We start from the raw sequence: 22,085 nt of genomic DNA, 5'->3' as shown, positions 1-22,085 counted from the left end.
GCCCGAGCTCAACAGCGCCCTGACTCAGCGCCTCTGAGGGCGCCTGCGCGAAGGGGAGGCCAATGGGGGGGCAATGGGAGGCGCGAAGGGAAGGGCTATGGGGAGGAGTGAGGAAGAACTTGGAGAAAGGGAAGGGAAAGGTCATAAAAGAAAAACCCTACTAATTGAATAGGTCAGAGATTATATATGTAAAATACCTTTTGAATCTCCACATTGTTGGCCGGCCGCGGTGGCTGACGCCTGTAATCCCAACACTTGGGAGGCCGAGGTGGGCGGAGGGTTCAAGACTAGCCTGGGCAACGTGGTGAAACCCCATCTCTACAAAAAAAATACAAAAAAATTAGCCCATTGTAGTAGCGGGTTTCACATAGAATAGCTTGGGGTTTCACATAGAATAAGTAGTCGTGTAACAGTGAGGGTACAGGGCTCAGTCCTGGCCAGGGGCACGTGGGGGCAGGTGGTGGCACCTGGTCAAAGGCAAGTCTGGGCTGGGCGTGCTGGCTCACGCCTGTAATCCCAACACTTTGGGAGGCCGAGGCGGGCGGATCACGAGGTCAGGAGTTCAAGACCAGCCTGGCCAATATGGTGAAACCCTGTCTCTACTAAAAATACAAAAATTAGCCAGGCGTGGTGGCGCTCACCTGTGGTTCCAGCTACTTCAGGAGGCAGAGGCAGGAGAATCGCTTAAACCCGGGAGGTGGAGGTTGCCGTGAGTCAAGATCGCACTACTGCACTGCAGCCTGGACGACACAGCGAGAGAGACTCCCATCACCAAAAAAAAAAAAAAAAAAACTTTTAAGCCTCACATTGTGATACCATTAAAGATGTAATACCATTCCTCACCCATCATAAGAGATCATAAGAGTCACAACCAACACTCCTGTAACAAGAGACAGCTTAAGAGAAAAGCATAACAAATTTATGTAATCAATGTTTTATGTGACATGGAAGCCTTCAGAAATTAAGACCCAAAGACCCTCTGCCTGTGGCTGCCCCTGCCAGGTCCTGAACAGAGAATGATGACCCTCTCCAGAAGGATAAGAACCTGCCAACCCCAAGGCAGGGAAAGGAGGGGAATCTTAGCCCCTTAGGGCAGGCACTTGAGGTCATTTACCTGTAGGGACATTGAGCCCAGGAGAGGGCAAGACATTTATCCAAGGTCACACAACAGATAGAACTTGGCCCGAAGTCAGGTTTCCTGACCCAGGAAGGGCAAACCTACAGTTCCTCCAACTTCCTCCAATCTGCAATCCCCTCTGGAGAACAGCCCCAGGGACTAAGGCCTCAGAACCTTCAGTTCTGCTCCCCTGCAATCTCCCTAAGCGCCCCCAGCCTCCACCACAGCTCTGACTTCCTCTGGGGAGCCAGATGGGGAAGTGTGCCCCATGCACCACAGTGGGCCATGTGAGGCAGCTGAGTGAGCTGGGACAAGATGTGGTCTCAACTGGACGCCTCACAGGTCGGCCTCAGTGGCCAGATGGAGACTGTGGCTGCTCCACTTTTGGGCTTCCCAAGGTCAGGCAGAAGCGTGGGGCAGACCACACAACAGCTGGTTAAAAGCAAGGGAGCTGGGGCTCTAGGACAAACCCCCCTCCTTCAGCTCCTTGCAGATGGAGGAGCAAAGCATCCCAGTGTTCCATGCAGAGGTTACAGGACCCCAAGCCAAAAGGAAGCTCAGAGACCTCAGATCATCCGCTCTCATCTTGTAGAGCTACTGACATCTCAGGGCTGGTTAACAACAGAGCCTGAACCAGGACTTGTTTTTTTGTTTTGTTTTGTTTTTTGTTTGGAGATGGAGGCTCACTCTATCGCCGAGGCTGGAGTGCAATGGTGTGATCTCAGCTCACTGCCACTTCTACCTCCCAGGTTCAAGCAATTCTCCTGCCTCAGCCTCCAGAGTAGCTGGGATAACAGGTGCACGCCACCACACCTGGCTAGTTTTTTTGTATTTTTTGGTAGAGACAGGATTTCGCCATGTTGGCCAGGCTGGTCTCAAACTCTGACCTGAAGTGATCCGCCTGCCTTGGCCTCCCAAAGTGCTGGGATTAGAGGTGTGAGCCACCACACCCGGCCTTTTTTTTTTTTTTTTTTTTTTAATATTCCTCCTTCATACCTAGAGGAATATGTCAGTGTTTTTGAGAGAAAATTTGCTGCCTTTCATCTCCTCACCTGTAACTCAACAGTAATAAGCTGCTTCATCTGCCTCGTCCTGAACCCCATAAGGACAGAATTTTAACAAAGAATATAAAAGCAATAAGTAGATTATTATTAATTTTTTTACCTTGTCAGTAGATACTTAAATCCTCTTAAAAAAAAAAAAATCTTCTGAACCATCTGCGTGTAGGCAACAAGAGCTGTGAAGCTCCTCAAACCCTCTGGCTCTCCTATGCCGTTCCTAGCTATGTACTCTAAGGGAAATACTCCAGAAGTGAAGGAATATTTTGCCCGAAGTGTTCACAGAAGGGCCCTTTAGAACCATGGAAGCTGGAAAGATCCCAAGTGCCGAACAATGAAGAGATGACTGCGGAAACTGGCTGGACAGAGCAACGTTACTGAAGCAGCTTTGAAACGGGAGGAGGAGGGAGCAAGGGCTAGGCTGCAGCAAGTCTTCCAGGAACGTGGGTCCCAAGAAACATGGGCAGAGTGAGAGGCCAAACCCCATCTGATAGTAAGTCCTGCTGCTGACTTCCCAGAGAGGATGGCAGAACTGGTGGAGAGCTTCCAGATCCTGGATCCTACCAGGCGTGGTGGCTCACGCCTGTAATCCCAGCACTTTGGGAGGTCGAGGCGGGCAGACCACTTGAGGTCAGGAGTTCAAGACCAGCCTGGCCAATGTGGCAAAACCCCATCTCTACTAAAAATACAAAAATTAACTGGGCATAGTGGCATGCGCCTGTAATCCTAGCTACCTGGGAGGCTAAGGTATGAGAATCGCTTGAACCCAGGAGGCAGAGGTTGCAGTGAGCTGAGATCCCGCCATTGCACTGTAGCCTGGATGACAGAGCGAGACTCTGTCTCAAAAAAAAAAAAAAACAAACCCAAAAACAAACAAACAAAAGACCCTGCAGCCTGCAGCACCCCAAAGAGAGGATGCACAGGCAGCCATGGCCCTCCACCCTGTCCCTCTGCCTCCCACAAGTGCAGGATTTCAGCCAGGAGGGGAACAGAGAATTGGAAGTAGGGGGGAAATTCTGACTTTGGATTAACTCATCTTGCATTATTTCACTCATGGAAATGTCCACATTGTAATTTTTAAAAAACAAAATTAATATAGGAAATTTTAAAAGAGAAAAGAAAATCCCTTCCACCACCACCCTCCGGGAGCTCAAGTCTTCAAGGAACTGAAAAGATATTTTTCCTTAGAAATGTGAGCCATGCTTAAGGTTTCTCAATGGTCTTCCAGTTCTGGATCTCAGTTCTGCATGAGGCCCCAGTTTTCGTGTCTCAGATCTCTTGAAATCCCCACCTGTCAGACCCTTTTAATAATTTTCCAGCCAGGCATGGTGGCTCATGCCTATAATCCCAGCACTTTGGGAGGCCAAGGTGAGAGGATCACTTGAGCCCAGGAGTTGGAGACCATCCTGGGCAACATGACGAAACCCTGTCTTTACAAAAAAATGCAAAAATTAGCCAGGTGTGGCGACACAGGTCTGTGATCCCATCTACTCCGGAGGCTATGGGATGGGAGGATGGCTTGAGCCCAAGAGGTTGAGGCTGCAGTGGCACACCTCTGTATGTCAGCCGGGGCAACAGAGCAAGACCCCATCACAAATAATAATAATGATGTTCCCTGTGGCCCCAGATGTCCTCCATCTGTTACTTTTTCTACAACTGAAAGTTCCTGGCCAAGACAGCCAAGGAGACAAGACATATCTACCATTGAGGCCCAGCCCACCTGCTTGGCCCCAAGGCTCCACTCCAGCGCCCTAAACAGCCACCCTGGAGCCCCCTAATGCCCTGGAAGCCTCCTCAAACAGTGACAGGTTCTCTCCCTCCAGCATCTTCCTACTCGAGACCTCTGGCCTTCAGACCCTCCAGCCTGCACTTGTCCTTGTGCCTAGAATGAGACCTCAGGCGTCACTCAAGGCAGGCTCAGGCTGTCCCAGGGACACCTCTCCCATCACCCACCAATTCCCAACCTCTGACTTCTCCTCCTATACCCCCACCTCCCCTGGGCCGGTGGAGCACTCAACAGTGCAACCAAGCTCACCAAGCCCTCTGTGCTTCTCAGCACCTATTTAGCCTCCCCTGTGGCAGAGTCTACTACACCCTCTAATATCCTTCACCCCCTTCTCCTTGATTTGATAGTTACTAATCAGACCCCTTATTTCTAGCAGGGCGCATGGCCACCTAAAATAAAAGCTACACATTCCAACCTCCCTTGCAGCCACGGGACTTCATTGTGGCCAATGAGATTTAAAAAAACAAGTGCCCAATTTGTGACTTCTAGGTACTGCTTTTTAAAGGAAGGCATATATCCAGTGCAAATATTCAAATATTTAACAACTGGTACTGCCAGGACACTGGCCATAGTGCTAGGGGAATGTCCTAGAAGGCACCAACTGAGCCAGGCTGCTGTCTTGGAGGGGTGGATGATTCCTGGGGATGACCCGGCAGCGGGGGTGGGCAGCAGGAGGCTAGCAGGTATTGCCAACTGGTACAGAAGTCCTTCATAATTTATTTATTTTTATTTTATTTTATTTATTTATTTATTTATGTTTATTTTGAGATGGAGTCTTGCTCTGTCGCTCAGACTGGAGTGCAGTGGTGCCATCTTGGCTCACTGCAACCTCTGCCTCCTGGGTTCAAGCAATTCTCCTGCCTCAGCCTCCTGAGTAGCTGGGACTACAGACCTGCGCCACTAGGCCCGGCTAATTTTTCTATTTTTAGTAGAGACGGTGTTTCACCATGTTGGCCAGGCTGGTGTTGAACTCCTGACCTCAGGTGATCTGCCCACCTCGGCCTGCCAAAGTGCTGGATTACACCAACCCTGCTCTTTATAATTTAATTACTGGTACAGTTCTACTGATACGTATCAGCTAAATATCAGCCCTGGCTACAACCTCCTTTCTTCAGCCTGCTGCCTGGATTGCAGACATAATGGCAGGAGCTCAAGCATCCATCCTGGCCCATGAGGTAGAAGGCTCTTTAAGGATGACAAAGCAACAAGAGAGTAGCCTGCCTCCCTGATGATTATACCTGCTCTAGGCTGTCCCTTGTGGGCTTTATTTATGTAAACAAACTCCTATCTTGATTAAATTTTTGTTATCTTCAGTTTTCTGCTTCATTCCCCATCTTGTTAACAATGCTCAAGCCGCTATGTAATTTTTAGTTTACTTCATACCCATTTACTGTTTTACTCCTTCCCTTTCTCTAAGAAGATGTCCTTCCTCTTCTTTGCAAGGCTTTGTGTATTTTCCTCCCCTTTGCAAGTTTAGCCACTAAACACTACTATACTTTTGCTGATCAGCTCCTGTGACTTTTAGGACAGAACTGATATTCTGCCTATTTTGGTTGTTTAATGCCTGCGTCCTTCACTTTGTTGAATTAATTATTTCCTAACTGCTATATCACCAGGAATCACCGGTGAATATTTTTAATATCACCGCTCTGGTACTTTGCTTTGTCAATTGTTCTTTCTTTATTTTCTCTTTTGTGTGTGTGTGTGTGATGGAGCCTTGCTCTGTCGCCCAGGCTGGAGTGTGGCAGTGTGATCTCAGCTCATTGCAACCTCCGTCCCCTGGATTCAAATGATTCTCTTGCTTCAGCCTCCTTTGTAGCTGGGGCTACAGGCATGTGCCACCACACCTGTCTAGTTTTTGTATTTTTAGTAGAGGCAGGATTTTGCCATGTTCACCAGGCTGGTCTCAAACTCCTGACCTTAAGTGATCCACCTGCCTCAGCCTCCCAAAGTGCTGGGATTACAGGCATGAGCCACTGCGCCAGGCCTCCGTTTCTTTATAGCAAGCTTGTCCAACCCACGGCCTGCAGGTCACATGCAGCCCAGGACGGCTTTGAATGCAGCCCAACACAAATTTATAAACTTTCTTAAAACATTATGAGATTTTTTGTGTGTGACTTTTTTTAAGCTCATCAGTTATCATTAGTGTTAGTGTATTTTATATGTTGCCCAAGACAATTTTTCTTCTTCCAGTATGGCCCAGGGAAGCCACAGAATGGACACCCCTGCTTTACGGAATACAAGGCCTTGGTCCTCGTCCAGCTTTGCAATCTCTGTTCTCTCAAACTTCCAGCCGTGCCCTCCATCCCATGGTTCCACCTACTCTGCCCACATTCTCTAAGATTGTCTAAATAAGCTATGCAGCTTCACATTTATGTGCCTTATAAATACCCCCACCCCTACCTCGAATTCTATTTCCTGCCTCTTTCTCTGGTAAACTCTTATTCATCCTTCAAAATCCATTTAAGGCTCGGCACAGTGGCTCACACCTGTAATCCCAGCGCTTTGGAAGGCCAAGTCAGGCGGATCACTTGAGATCAGGAGTTCAAGACCAGCCTGGCCAACATGGTGAAACCCTGTCTCTACTAAAAATACAAAAAATTAGCTGGGCGTGGTGTCACACGCCTGTAATCCCAGCTGCTTAGAAGGCTGAGGCAGGAGAATCGCTTGAACCTGGTGGGGGCGGGGAGGGGAGGTGGTATGGAGGTTGAGCTGAGATCGTGCCACTATACTCCAGCCTGAGCGACATAGTGAGACTGTATATCAGGAAAAAAAAAACAAAAAACAACAGATACTGCCAGAGGGAAACCTTTGCTATTTGCTATGCTTTAGGAATTGGTGGACACTTCCTCCTCACTGCTCCCCCTGGGCTCTGTTCACATCTCAACAGCATTTCTCATTTTGTCTTGTTATTGTTTTAGCAATACATTTATTGAGTACCTGGTATATACCAGGCACTGTACCAAGGGCTGAAGACAGAGAAATGAAGCACGCAGGCTGAGTGGAAAGGCCACACAAGAAGCCCGTTGTGATGTCCCCACTCCGGGGAAGCCAGATTGCTGGCCGGGCCCACAGCTCCATCAGGGCTCCTTGTACACACGTCCCATTCCGCACCCTGAGGCCCTGTCACCCGCTGGGCTGTGGGTGATCACATTCCCAGTCAGTCTATTCTGAGAGCCGATCAGTGCATGGGATGCGGCCTGGCCCCACAGCTCTGTCCCCAGATGTTACTCATGTTGGACAGGTGGCCCCCATCAGCTGCTCTCTTGGGGAGTTTAAACAGTAGCTGCTAAGAGAGGCCTTGCATGAGCTGGTGAGTCAGCAGCAGCAGGGCAGTGGGGCAGGCCGGGAGCTGCTGACTCACTGTAGCAGTCTGCAAGTTGATGAGGTCAGAGCCCCTAGAGAATCTGCTGAAAGCTGGGAACACTCTGCCAGAAAAATGCTCAGACACATTTTGCACTGACTTCAGGAGGCTCTCAGGCCTCAGCCACCCATCTGTGGATGTCAGGAGAACCTTAGTAAACCCAAAGAGGGGAAGTGACTTAACTGCTCACACCACCAATGAATAATAGAACTGAGATCAGAGCCAGTTCTCCTGAGTCACAGTCCTGTCAATTTATCAGATTATATCCCTGTGCCAGGCATCTATCAAAGCCTCTCTTTATTTCAAAGCCCGGCTGCATTTCACCTCCTGGGAAGCCCCCTGCTTCCTCTAGCCTCAGGCGCCTTTCTCCTTCTCCAAATTTCAGATGATTTGCTGCTAGAGCCCTTACTCTTGGGTGAACTTGGAGGGTGAAAAGAACAAAGACTAGATTAGATCAGTTGTTTCTGAGCCTGAAAAGGAAAGCAAGAACTGGGCTATAATCAAACTGACCACGTTAGCATATCTTAAAACCAAAGCTTCTTAGTTGGGCGTGGTGGTGTGGGCCTATAGTCCCAGCTACAGAAGGCTTAGGCGGGAGGATTGCTTGAGCTATGATCGCCCCACTGCACTCCAGCCTGGGCAACAGAGCAAGACACTGTCTCAATAATAAGACTAATAATAATAACTGGCATTAATTAGTTGCCTGTTAATATACCTGGCTCTCAACTGATAACTCTATATACATAATCTCTTTTTTTTCTTTTTTTTTTTTGAGATGGCATCTTGCTCTGTTGCCCAGGCTGGAGTGTGGTGGCTCGATCTCAGCTCACTGCAATTTTTGCTGCCCAGGTCCAAGCAATTCTCCTTCCTCAACCTCCAGAGTAGCTGGGATTACAGGCGTGCACCACCATGCCCAGCTAATTTTTGTATTTTTAGTAGAGACGAGGTTTCATCATGTTGGCTGGGCTGGTCTCAAGTTCCTGACCTCAAGTGATCTGCCCGCCTTGGCCTCCCAAAGTGCTGGGATTACAGGCACAAGCCACCATGCCTGGCCAATATATACATGATCTCTATTATTTATTTATTTATTTGAGACGGAGTTTTGCTCTTGTTGCCCAGGCTGGAGTGCAGTGGCACGATCTCGGCTCACTGCAACCTCCACCTCCCGGATTCAAGCGATTCTCCTGCCTCAGCCTCCCAAGTAGCTGGGATTACAGGCATGTGCCACCACGCCCGGCTAATTTTGTATTTTTAGTAGAGAGGAGATTTCTCCATGTTGGTCAGGCTGGTCTCGAACTCCTGACCTCAAGTGATCCACCCGCCTCGGCCTCCCAAAGTGCTGGGATTACAGGTGTGAGACATCAAGCCCGGCTACTTATTTATTTTATTTTAAAATAAAGACAGCATCTCACTATGTTGCCCAGGCTGGTCTCAAAATGGTCTCAAACTCCTGGCCTCAGGTGATCCTCTTGCCTTGGCCTCCCAAAGCACTGGGATTGCAGTAGTGAGCCACTACACCTAGCCAATCTCCAATCTTCTCTTTCTTTCTTTTCTTTCTTTTTTTTTTTTTTTTTGGCAGTCTCACTCTGTTGCCCAGGCTGGAGCGCAGTGGTGTGATCACAGCTCACTGCAGCCTCAACCTCCTAGACTCAAGCAATTCACCCACCTCAGCCTCCCAAGTAGCTGGGACCACAGGCGTGCGCCACCATGCCTAGCTAATTTTTGTATTTTTAGTAGAGACAGGGTTTCACCATGTTGGCCAGGCTGGTCTTGAACTCCTGACCTTGTGATCCACCCGCCTTGGCCTCCCAAAGTGCTGGGATTATAGGCACGCGCCACCGCGCCCAGCCAAGGCTCCAATTTTTAAATCAAAGGTTTGATTACTCCCATTTTACAGATGGGGAAACCAAGTCTCAGAGAGGCCGACTTGCCTAGAATGTCCCTGGTCCTGATAGAACCAGGATTCAAGCCCAAGATCATTTGGGGCTGAAGTCTATGCAATGTTGTCTCCATTGAGAATCAGAATTGCCCAAGAGAAGCAGACACAAAGTACAAAGATCCACCAGGCCACTGGGGGCTAATGCCATCACACACCACCTTTCCACATTCCCGCTCCACATGCCTGAGCAGACGCTATGACTGACCAGTCTGATCTCAGAGGTGCAGTGTACTGCTCAGCTGTGTAGATAAATCTGTTAAGGTGACAGAGCTGTCGCCTGGGGTCAGCTTAGTCTTAAGGACTTAATCTGGTTTATGTATCAGACTCTTGTAAGTTTCTTCAGGAGTCTCACCCTGAAAACCTTAACCTTTTCTTTGGGCCAGGTAAACCAAGATCCTTGGACCCCAGTATCTTCATCAAGATTGTGACACCCTATGAAGACACTTCACAGTTGGCCTCTGGCCTCCACAATGACACCTATCCTAATCCTCAGGGCAGTGGACTGAGAACACACTTGGCTCAGGCTGGACATTTGTGTCTTAAATGTCCTTGGACACAAGTGGACTGGGAATTAGGGCCTTTAAATCTTTAGGTTTTCTGGAGATTTCCATTATAAGTTATGATCCTGTCTTCAGAGTTTCTTTATCTTATTAGGAGTTTGACTGAGTCCTACTCTGAGTTCGAATTACCTCACCCAGGAACCCAACACCCAACCCAAACCTGAGAGCTTTGCTTATAGAGAGAGGACTGGCTTTCATGTCAGGGACCTGGAATCTCCTCTTTGATCTGCTTCTTGCTGGCTGAGTCACCTCTGGGGAGAACTTCACCTCCCCATACGTCAGTACGTGCACTACGAACATGGATGTAGTTTGGCAACTGGGAGGAGCTGTGCCCACCAAAGGAATCATTGTGCCTTTAAGGGCCTAAACCTGGTTTGAGGTCAAATCTGCCCACTGAAACACTAATTCAACAATCCTCCCACCTCAGCCTCCTGAGGAGCTGGGACTACTGGTATGCATCACCATACCCAGCTAATGTCTTATTTTTTGTAAAGATAGGGTCTCACAATGTTGCTCAGGTTGGTCTTGAATTCCTGGGCTCAAGGGATCCTCCCACTTCAGCCTCCCAAAGTGCTGGGATTACAGGCATGAGCCACTGTGCCTGGCAGATTTGTACATTTTATTTATTTATTTATTTATTTATATAATAAATAGAGATGAGGTCTCACTATGTTACCCAGGCTGGACTCAAACTCCTGTCCTCAAGTGATCGGCCTACCTCAGCCTCCCAAAGTGCCAGGATTATAGGCATGAGCCACCTCACCCAGCCAATTGTACACTTTTTTTTTTTCCGAGACGGAGTCTCGCTCTCTTACCCAGGCTGGAGTGCAGTGGCATGATCTAGGCTCACTGCAACCTTCGCCTCCCAGGTTCAAGCGATTCTCCTGCCTCAGCTTCCCAAGTAGCAGGGACTACACGGCACGTGCCACCACACCCAGCTAATTTTTGTATTTTTAATAGAGATAGGGTTTCACCATGTTGGCCAGGCTGGTCTTGAACTCCTGACTTCTAGTGATCCCTCCACCTTGGCCTCCCAAAGTGCTGGGATTACAGGTGTGAGCCACCATGCCTGGCCCCAGTCGTACACTTTAAATGTGTGAATTGCATGGTATATAAATTATAACGCAATAAAAATTTTTTCTTCTTCTTTTTGAGACAAGGTCTCTCTCTGTTGCCTAGGCTGTAGTGCAGTGGCACAATCATGGCACGTTACAGCCTCGACCTCCTGGGTTCACATGATCCTCCTGCCTCAGCCTCCCAAATAGCTGGAACCACACAGGTGTGTGCCACCACACCCAGCTAACATTTTTTTTTTAATTTTTTTGAGATGGAGTTTTGCTCTTATTGCCCAGGCTGGAGTGCACTGGCACAATCTTGGCTCACCACAACCTCCGCCTCCCGGGTTCAAGCAATTCTCCTGCCTCAGCCTCACGAGTAGCTGGGATTACAGGCATGCACCACCACGGCTGGCTAATTTTGTATTTTTAGTAGAGATGGGTTTTCTCCATGTTGCTCAGGCTGGTCTCGAACTCTCAATCTCAGGTGATCCACCTGCTTCAGCCTCCCAAAGTGCTGGGATTACAGGCGTGAGCCACTGCACCCAGCTATTTTTATTTTTTTATGAGATGGAGCCTTGCTCTGTCACCCAGGCTGGAGCGCAGTGGTGTAGTCTCGGCTCACTAAAACCTCCACCTCCTGGATTCAAGTGATTTTCCTGCCTCAGCTGGGACTGCAGGCGCATGCCACCAGGCCCGGCTAATTTTTTTTTTTTTTTTTTTTTTTGTATTTCTAGTAGAGATGGGGTTTCACCATGTTGGCCAGGCTGGTCTCGAACTCCTGACCCCAAGTGATTCACCCACCACAGTCTCCCACAGTGCTGTGATTATAGGCATGAGTCACCATGCCTGGCCTCTTTCTTCGTCTTCGTCTTCGTCTTCATCTTCATCTTCTTTTTTTTAAAAAAAAGAGGCAAGAAAATATTTTTCTTAAGCAATCTAGCTTGAAAGTGTACAGAGGAGGAGACGCTAAGGTCCAAATCCCAGCTCTATCCCTTAGCTGTACCAACTGTGCGATCCTGCTGGGCACCAAGCCTTGGTGTCCTCATTCAGAAGGTGGACAGCCCCTGGGCCTAGGCTGTTGTGAAAATGAGAGGAGGGCAAGGAGGAAACACACCTGGCACTGGGCCTGCTGTGTGCCAGTCAGGATGCCATCAGCAGGAACAACAGGTGGAGGAGGCTGCAGGTGAATGATGGTGTTGGGGGAAGTTCTTTCCCTTTTATTTATTAAGAAGGGGAGGAGGTTTTCTTAATGGAGAAAGAAAGTGGGGAAACTATCCCAGGGCCTGTGCATCCCAGGGGACCTTTGTTCTCCAACCTTACCTCTTCCAGCCCTACCCCCGGCATGGGCCTATATCTGCTCCACAAGCCCCCACAAGTGTAGTTACCTGGCAGCTCCATCCCCATGGTTGCCTCACCCCAGTGCTGGTAGCAGGACAACGGGGCTGCCGAGGCTGGAGTGATGTCAACGCTGGGGGAGGAGAGAGACCCTCAGTCCACTGCCACCAACCCTGCCAACAGCAGCTGCTGAGGAGCGTGCTGTACTGACTGTTTGCTGGGCTCTTGTTTCCCCTCATCTGCGCACAGCCCAGGTGTTCTCAGCATCCCCCCCATCCCCTCCCCCGCCTGCCCAGCTGCTGAGCCAGTGTCTGACAACACCCAGACCCAAGATGGCAGAGCCCGTCCCCTGCATCCCAGCGGGAGCTCTTCCTGGACTCAGAGGCTGTGGTCCACAGAAAAGGCCCTGATAGGAGTCTGAGCTGGTTCCTAGTCCACACTCATCACAACCAAGCTATGGGACTTTGGGCAAGGCACTGTGCCCCTCCGGTTGTGCTGTCCCCATCACCAATGTGACTGTGGGAGCCAGGTCACGGGTCATCCAGGCCCCACCTCATGGTGGCACAGTGGCCCTGGAGGCCAGTGCTTCTGGTGGTAGGTGTCCCAGATGATGCTGGCCATTTGCATGGGCTCTCTCTGGCCCTGGAAGGAGTGAGGGCAAGGGTTGGAACCCTACTGTGTGCGGGACTCTGTGCCCTCCACGTGCTCCACCTCATTTAAACTTCACTGACCCCCTGGGTCCAGTGTGAATAAGTGAGCAGGCTCTTCCAGGCCCCATGGTCAGACAGTCTGAACTCATATCCCAGCTCCACCATGGACTAGCTGAGTGACCCGGGCGAAATATTTACCTTCTCTGTGCCTCAATTTCCCCATCTATAAAATGAGGCCAAAATAGTACCTTTCTAACGGAGTAGTTGGGACAGGCTGATTGAATACACGTAAACTGGGTAGAACAGTGCCTGGCACACGTTAAGCCCACAATAAGGTTGACTGTTGTTATTACTAGTCCCATCTTATAAGGAACTTGGGGCTCAGGGAAACTAAGTGGCTTGCCCAAGGACACACCGCTAGAAAATGGTGGGGCAGGGCTTTCTACTTTTTTTTTTTTTTTTTTTTTTTTGAGAGAGTCTTGCTCTGTCACCCAGGCGGGAGTGCAGTGGTGCGATCTTGGCTCACTGCAATCTCTGTCTCCAGGGTTCAAGCAATTATCCTGCCTCAGCCTCCTGAGTAGCTGGGAGCACAGGTGTGAACCACCACGCCTGGCTAATGTTTGTATTTTTAGTAGAGACGGGGTTTTGCCATGATGCCCAGGCTGGTCTCGAACTCCTGACCTCAAGTAATCTGCCCCCCTCAGCCTCCCAAAGTACTGGGATTACAGACATGAAGTTGATGTTCCTTCCCACCACCCAGTACTGGACCCCTTAAAAAAACTCCTGAGATGATCAGTGTGGTAAATGCTGATGGTCTCAGGAATGGCATTAAAAAATAATAATGTAGCCAGGCACAGTGACTCACATCTAATCCCAGCACTTTGGTAGGCCAAGGCAGGTGGATCACTTGAGCCCAGGAGTTCGAGACCAGCCTGGGCAACATAGCGAAACTCCATCTCTACAAAAAAATACGAAAATTAGCCAGGCATGGTAGCAAGTGCCTATAGGTCCAGCTACTCAGGAGGCTGAGGCAGGAGGATCACTTGAGTCCGGGGAGGTACTGGGTGGTGGAGTGCAGTGGGAGACACCACTGCACTCCAACCTGGGCGACAGGGTGAGACCCTGTCTCAAAATAATAAGTGGCCAGGCGCAGTGGCTCACGCCTATAATCCCAGCACTTTGGGAGGCCAAGGCAGGTGGATCACCTGAGGTCAGGAGATCGAGACCAGTCTGACCAACATGGAGAAACCTCATCTCTATTAAAAATACAAAATTAGCCAGGCATGGTGGTGCATGCCTGTAATCCCAGCTACTAGGGAGGCTGAGGCAGGAGGATCTCTTGAACCCAGGAGGCGGAGGTTGTGGTGAGCCGAGATCACACCACTGCACTCCAGCCTGGGCAACAAGAGCGAAACTCCATCTCAAAAAAAATAATAATAATAAAATAAAATAAAATAAAAAAGAAAGAAAGAAAAACACATGAAAATAATGATAACAAGGTTTATTTTCTGATTACCAAGTCAGTACAGTAGTCCGCCTTGCTTATCCAAGGTTTTGCTTTCTGCAGTTTCAATTACCTGTGGTCAACTAAGGTCCAAAAATACTAAGACATTTTGAGAGAGAGAGAGAGAGAGAGAGAGAGAGAGAGAGAGCATGCTGACCTAACTTTAGTACAGCACATTGTTATAATTGTTCTACTTATTTATTGTTGTTAATCCCTTACTGTGCCTGACTTATGAATTCAACTTTATCACAGGTGTGTATGTATAGAAAAAGCAGAGCATATATAGGGTTCGATACTATCACTTAGGTCTCAGGCATCTACTGGGGCTCTGGGAAAGTATTCCCTGAAGATAAGGGCGACTACCATATTTGTTCACTATCAGTAACTGAGAAAATGCAGAAAAGCGGAAAAGAGACAAGAAAAAATATTTTCCCCTTCAGGGAAAACCCTTTCTCCTTTGGATAACTAAAAACCTGATCTCCTGGGTGTTGCGAGAACTATCAAAGGGAGGTGGCCTTCACTCACCTTAAGCAAGGCTTGACGTTGTCCAAGGGCCCAGGAGATATTGCCAGCGCCCACCCTCCCCAGGGCAAACACAGCCGCTTCCACTCCCTCCTGGGGCCTTCGGACCCCACCTGGGGTCACAGCCTTGAGGATGCACACTGCAAGCCATAGCCTGCAGCTGCTTAGGTCATGTGTTTCAGGGAATGCCAAGCTACAGGGCTCAGTCCTCCTCAGAATTGTCTGGGTCACCCAGAACACCCTATGTGAGCCGTGTGACTCAGCGGGGTCACATGCTGAGCCGCAGGCATCTGACTCCATGCCAAATGTCATCACTTCCAGAGAGTTAGCAAAAAATTCAGGGTGGCTCTGGTGTGGCAAGCACAGGGCAGGGCAAAGGAGACCGTCACTCCGAGATACCAACACCTGTTAAAAGAGGATGAGGTGGGAGAATCGGATTGCTTGAGCTCAGGAGTTCAAGGCAGCAAGGAGCTATAATCATGTTACTGCACTCCAGCTTGAGCAACAGTGGGAGACCCGGTCTCTTAAAAAAAAAAAAAAAGGAAAAAGTATCCCAGCACTTTGAGAGGTCGAGGCGGGCAGATCACAAGGTCAGAAGTTTGAAACCAGCCTGGCCAATGTGGTGAAACCCCGTCTCTACTAAAAATACAAAAATTAGCCGGAAGTGGTGGTGGGCACCTGTAGTCCTAGGTGGCGGAGGTTGCAGTAAGCCGAGATCATGCCTCTGCTCTCCAGCCTGGGCGACACAGCAAGATTCCATCACAGAAAAAAAAAAAAGGAAAAAGTTAATATTAAATACTAATTTTAAGTAACTATAAGTAATTACAACTATTTTCACTTTAAACATTAAGTAAAATAATATAAAATTAAATTAAAAATTAAACCTAAAAAATTTAAATTAAGTAAATGTTAATACTCATTAATCTAATTAAATTAATGAAAATCTGCAAAAACAAAACAAAAAACCCTTAACCATGCCAGCACTCTGTAAGTTCTCAATAACACATTTAAAAGTAAACTGAGGCACAATAAAATTAGGTTTATTTATTTATATTTTATTTTATTTATTTATTTATTTAAAGACAGGGTCTCACTCTGTTGCCCAGACTGGAGTGCAGTGGCACGATCTTGGCTCACTGCAACCTCTGCCTCCCAGGCTCAAGCAATTCTCCTGCCTCAGCCTCCCGAGTAGCTGGGATTACAGGCATGCGCCACTACCACCGGCTAATTTTTGTTTTTGTTTTTGTTTTTTCAGTGGAGACAGGGTTTCACCATGTTGGTCAGGCTAGTTTCCAACTCCTGACCTCAAATGATCCACCTGCCTTGGCCTCCTGAAGTGCAGGGATTACAGGCGTGAACCGCTGCGCCCGGTCTAGAAAGTTTATTTGAGCAAATGATGACTCATGAATCAGGCAGATCCAAACCAGAAGTGATTCATGAGCTCTACTGAGAGAACACAGCCGGGACGGACACAGAAGTAAAGCTAAGATGGAGGCTGCAGTGAACTAAGATCGCCCCATTGCACTCCAGCCTGGGCAACAGAGCAAGAATGTCTCCAAAAAAAAAAAAAAAAAGGTAAAGCCAAGAAAATATTTGATTTGGCAGGGCACGGTAGTTCACACCTGCAATCCCAACACTTTGGGGGGCTGAGGCGGGAGGGTCACTTGGGCCCAGGAGTTCAAGACCAGCCTCGGCAGCATGGCAAAACCCCATCTCAAAAAATACACAAAATTAGCTGGGTGTGGTGTTGTGGGCCTGTGGTCTTAGCTGCTTGGGAGGCTGAGGTAGGAGGATCACTTGAGCCCAGGAGGTTGAGGCTACAGGGAGCCATGAACATGCCACTGCACTCCAGCCTAGGTGACAGAGCAAGACTCTGTCTCTAAAATAAATAAATAGGCCTGACGCAGTGGCTCACGCCTATAATCCCAGCACTTTGGGAGGCTGTGGTGGGTGGATCACTTGAGGTCAGGAGTTGGAGACCAGCCTTGCCAACATGGTGAAACCCCATCTCTACTAAAAATATAAAAATTAGCCAGGCATGATTGTGGGCGCCTGTAATCCCAGCTACTCAGGAGGCTGCAGTGGGAGAATTGCTTGAACGCAGGAGGCTGAGCCGAGATGGTGCCACTGCACTCCAGCCTGGGAAACAGAGCAAGACTCCATCTCAATAAATAAATAAATAAATAAATAAATAAATAAAATAGAGCTTACAGTCCCTCAGAGAGCACCCTAGTCCAATGGCCTCCTTTTACAGGAAGAGAAACTGAGGCCCAGAGGGATCAAGAGGCTCCTCCAAGGTCACCCAGCAAGAGGCTAGAGCTAGGACAAAACCCCCAAGTTTCTGACTCCCTGGGCAAGGCTTTTTCCCCTGTTTTGGTCTTTGGCCATAGAGATAATCTGCTTAAAAAATTAACTTGGGATTTCATGTAATCACTGAGGCCTTAGGAGCCTTGCCCAAGGAAAGACGAGGAAGGTTTATTAAGCTTTGTTCTAGGAGTTACAGGGACAAGGCCACATAGCAGGGCTAGAAACTGATGTGTGCCACCCTCCTCCAGGCCAGTAGCAGCTTGTATTTCTAGAAAAGGCTTAATTTTCCAGGTCAGGGTAGGGCCCAGAAGGCACCTTCTGGGGATGGGGCTGGACCCCGTGACTCAGCTGATTCCACATTATTCTCTTTTTCCCTCCCCACTCAGGGTGACTGCCAGATTCTGGCCTCCCTTGGGCCTTCAGTGATGGAAGTGATCTTAGGCTGTAGGTAGGTCCTACAACCTATAGTGGAAAGGTGACCATCTAATTTTTTTTTTTTTTTTTTGAGATGGAGTCTGGCCCTGTTGCCCAGGCTGGAGTGCAATGGCGCGATCTTGGCTCACTGCAAACTTCGCCTCCCAGGTTCAAGCAATTCTCCTGCCTCAGACTCCTGAGTAGTTGGGGTTACAGGTGCACCACCACTTCTGGCTAATTTTTGTTTTTTTAGTAGAGACCGATTTCTTTTCTCTTTTCTTTTTTTTTTTTTTTTTGAGACAGAATTTCGCCCTCTCACTCAGGCTGGAGTGCAGTGGCATGATCCAATCTTGGCTCACTGCAACCTCCGCCTCCTGGTCCAAGCGATTCTCCTGCCTCAGCCTCCCAAGTAGCTGGGATTACAAGTGCGCACCACCATGCCTGGCTAATTTTTGTATTTTTTTAGTAGAGACCGGGTTTCATCATGCTGGCCAGGCTGGTGTCAAACTCCTGACCTCGTGATACACCCACCTCGGCCTCCCAAAGTGCTGGGATTACAGGTGTGAGCCACCGCGCCTGGCCTGAGATGGGGTTTCACCATGTTGGCCAGGCTGGTTTTGAACTCCTGATTTCAGGTGATCCACCCGTCTGGGCCTCCCAAAGTGCTGGAATTACAGGTGTGAGCCACCATGCCCGCTTGTGACTGTCTAGTTTATCATCCTCACCAGGACACTTTTGAGCATGGCCAGGGACATCTGGTCACCCCAGGCACTGCTATCTCTGAGCATCATGATGTGTTAAAGAGTCAGTGAGCCTGGCAGTTGAGGACCCACTGTGCTTGGGTCCCACACCTGATGGGAAAGAAGGGCCCAAGTCCCAGTCCTGCAAAATCACAGCCCTAGAAGGAGTGAGAGCACATAGCCAGCACGACCCAGGAAAGTAGAACTGAAACCCTCAAAGCTGAAAGGTCTAGATGACTGTCCTTACTGTCCCAATGGGGAGCACACAGCTCTGAAAGGCCAAGGGACTTGCCCAAGGTTACCCCCGAGAAGATCAGAGACTCAAACCCAGGTTCCCAACTCTCAGCTCAGTGTGCACTGTGCCACCGGGTCCATTTCATCTGCAAACCCCCTGCCTATCTGGGAGGTGTGCACACAGCCTGGAAGCTTGTTATACTGGATTGTAAAAATTTTTCCTTACGCTGGACTGGTGTGTGGCTTTGTTTGTGTGTGGCTTCCTAACCCTGCAGCCCCTGTGGGCGGGGAGGTCCCCTTTCCAAATAAGCGTGCCAGGCTCCAGAACACAGGGAGAAGGCAAATATTTCCTGAACTAAACCTGCTGTCAGCACTTCCACTACTACCACCCCAGTCCAGGCCACCACCATCTCCCAGGTGGCCTCAGTGGCCTCTAGGTGGCTCCTTCTCTTGCCCCCACTCTTCATCCTCCATGTCAGAGCATGGATCCTGGGTGCAGATCCCACACAACTCTCCCTCAGAGCTATCCACGTTCAAATCCTGGATGCACAGCAATGTCATGTGACTGCCGTCCTCCTGTCTGGCTTCCCTGCGTCCCCTTTCTTTCTTTCTTTTCTTTTTTTTTTTTTTTTGAGATGGAGTCTCGCTCTGTCCCCCAGGCTGGAGTGCAGTGGCACGATCTCGACTCACTGCAAGCTCTGCCTCCTGGGTTCACGCCATTCTTCTGCCTCAGCCTCCCGATTAGCTGGGACTACAAGCGCCCGCCACCACGCCCGGCTAATTTTCTGTATTTTTAGTAGAGACAGGGTTTCACCGTGTTAGCCAGGATGGTCTCAATCTCCTGACCTCGTGATCTGCCCGCCTTGGCCTCCCAAAGTGCTGGGATTACAAGCGTGAGCCACTGTGCCCAGCCCCCCATGTCCCCTTTCTTGATATCCTGCCGCCTCACACAAGAAAGGCACAACTCCTGCCCAACTGGGCCTTCCATGGGGCAGTGCCCTGTGAACAACCTCCTACCCCCAAAGAAGGGATAGTTAGAGAGGTACCTGGAGGCAGAGCCTGCTCTCAGCACACTATGAGGGCAGGAACCAGGGTCACACTCCTTCGGCCCAGATAAGGCTCAGAAGCGAGAACATTGTCATGGGGACACACACTTATTTGAATTTCAAACACGAAACCAGGGTTTTCTGACAGAAAGAAAGTCTTGTCTTGCTTGACTGTGTTGATGGGCGTGATGTGGCAGGCATTCTTCTTAAAGGGACTAAATCTGTAGCCCCAGTTTTGCGTGGAAAAAATATTTAAAGATGATATACAGTCTACAGCCAACCACCAAATGCATCATTTGCAAGTTTAGGCTAATGATAAACATTTCAAAGGGGCCAGGCACATTTGCTCATGCCTGTAATCCCAGTACTTTGGGAGGCCAAGGAGGGCAGATCACCTGAGGTCAGGAGTTTGAGACCAGCCTGGCCAACATGGTGAAACCCCCGTCTCTACTAAAACTACAGCGATTAGCCGGGTGTGGTGGCAGGTGCCTGTAATCCCAGTTACTCAGGAGGCTAAGGCAGGAGAATCCCTTGAACCTGGGAAGTGGAGGTTGCAGTGAGCCGAGGTCGCGCCATTGCACTCCAGCCTGGGTGACAGAGTGAGAGTCCATCTCAAAAAAAAAAAAATTTGAAAGGGGTTTTTTAAAGGGTGCGTGTGGAAAAAGTGTGATCACTGTTGTGTGAAAGTGATCCTTTACAATCCCAATCAGATCACACCATTTGCTGTTCACACATCACCAGTGGCCTCTTTTGCCTTTGAACATGCCCAGGTCGCTTCCCCCTAGTCTGGAGGCTCTTGCCCTTTGCTCCTGCTCCAGATATTCATTCTGCATCTGCTTCCTAGCAGCTTTCTCTCTGCCATCCTGCCATCTTTTCTTCTTGCCATGCTAGCATATGTTTATTTATGACTGGCAGCTGTATCTCCAGTCACTAGGTCAGGACCTGGTATATTCTAGGCACCCTGGAAGCATTCTCCAGAAACAGAGGCTCAATGAGGAGAGTTTGGATCCAGTTTGGACTGCAGATAAATGTTTGTAAGGCTGGGCGCGGTGGCTCACACCTGCAATCCCAACGCTTTCAGAGGCCAAGGCGGGAGGATCGCCAGAGGCCAGGAGTGAGAGACCAGCCTGTGCAACATAGTGAGACCCCTGTCTCTTATTTTTTTAAAAAAAGGTTGTTTGTGAAATGGCTGAGCAAGTAAATAATGAAGGAGTGAAGGAACGTGGACTCGTGACCTGGAACACCTGTACCCTTCTCCCACTCCAAAAAGCCCCTGCCCATCCTCACAATCCAGGGCCAGCATCACTCTTTTTTTCTGGAAGCTTCCTCAGTATCCTGGGTATGGGTCCCCTGTGATTCATAGAGGACCCTCAGTGGGACTCCCAATGGCATGGCATTACCAGCGCCTGCACCTGCTGCCTCCCCAGTCACCCCTGGCTCCCAGGTTTCTAGTGCACAGTAGATCCTCTAGAAATGCTTCACAGACATTGATGTGGTGAGGGAGGAGGGACAGGGTAGCCATCTCACCACCCATTACCCCCACCCCCGCCTCTCATTCAACGAACACTTTGAGCACCTGGCACTTTGAGCCCCTCAGTGCCAGGCACTGAGCTCCAAATCCCAGGCTCTGTAACGTGCAAGCAATCCTTACTCTTTCTATTTTAATATCTTAACTCATGTATTTATATATCTTGTCAAGTAAAATGTATTCTTTTAAAATGATTCTCAAAAGGATACTCATTGAAAAAATTTAGAAAACAGAAAAATGCAAGGAAGAAAAATACAATTCTCTTACAATCCTGTATAATCCTGTGCCTCTAGGCCTACAATCAGCTCCAAGCAACGGCACAGACACCTCCTCCTCCAGATGACCAGCATTGCCTCTGGGTTTGTCACAAGCTGGAACAGGGTCCTTTGGAGGATGGGGCTCTCTGAAGAAAAAGAGGTGAAGTGTTTGGATTCAGTCTGAGCCAAAGGTGAGCGTTATCAGTCCCTGAAAGGCCTCAGCGGGGTTGGCTGACTCTCTGAGAGACCGGCAGGACTGGTGAAGTTCTGGAAGGGGACCTGGTGGGTGGGGCCCGAGGCCCAGGCAGAGGCCAAACGTTGCCCAGGGCCCGGCTTTAGTCTGCAACAACCCTCATTGTTCTCTCACTGTCTCTAGGCCACTTTATCTGGGTTTAAGGACACAAGACTCCGTGGGAGACAAGCTAGTTCTTCTTCCTGCCCCGGGAGTCCACTGCAGGCCAGTGCAGACACAACCACTTCCTCAGCCGCTGTAGCTGAGGGCCCGCCACTGCACTCTGTGGGCTTGGTGCTGGGTATGGACAGGAGGGTATGACACAGCCCCTGCCTTCAGAGTTTCTTAAGCAGGCCACCGAAGTCCCACAAGACCAAGTGGTGGCTTTCCTACGCATTATCCCTGCTGTCTCTGAGGACTTCTTAAATGTCAGC

The sequence above is a fragment of the Pongo abelii genome, chromosome 8 (assembly GCF_028885655.2).
Source record: "Pongo abelii isolate AG06213 chromosome 8, NHGRI_mPonAbe1-v2.0_pri, whole genome shotgun sequence".
Taxonomy (NCBI): Eukaryota; Metazoa; Chordata; class Mammalia; order Primates; family Hominidae; genus Pongo; species Pongo abelii.
Note: the sequence above shows the minus strand (reverse complement) of the source record.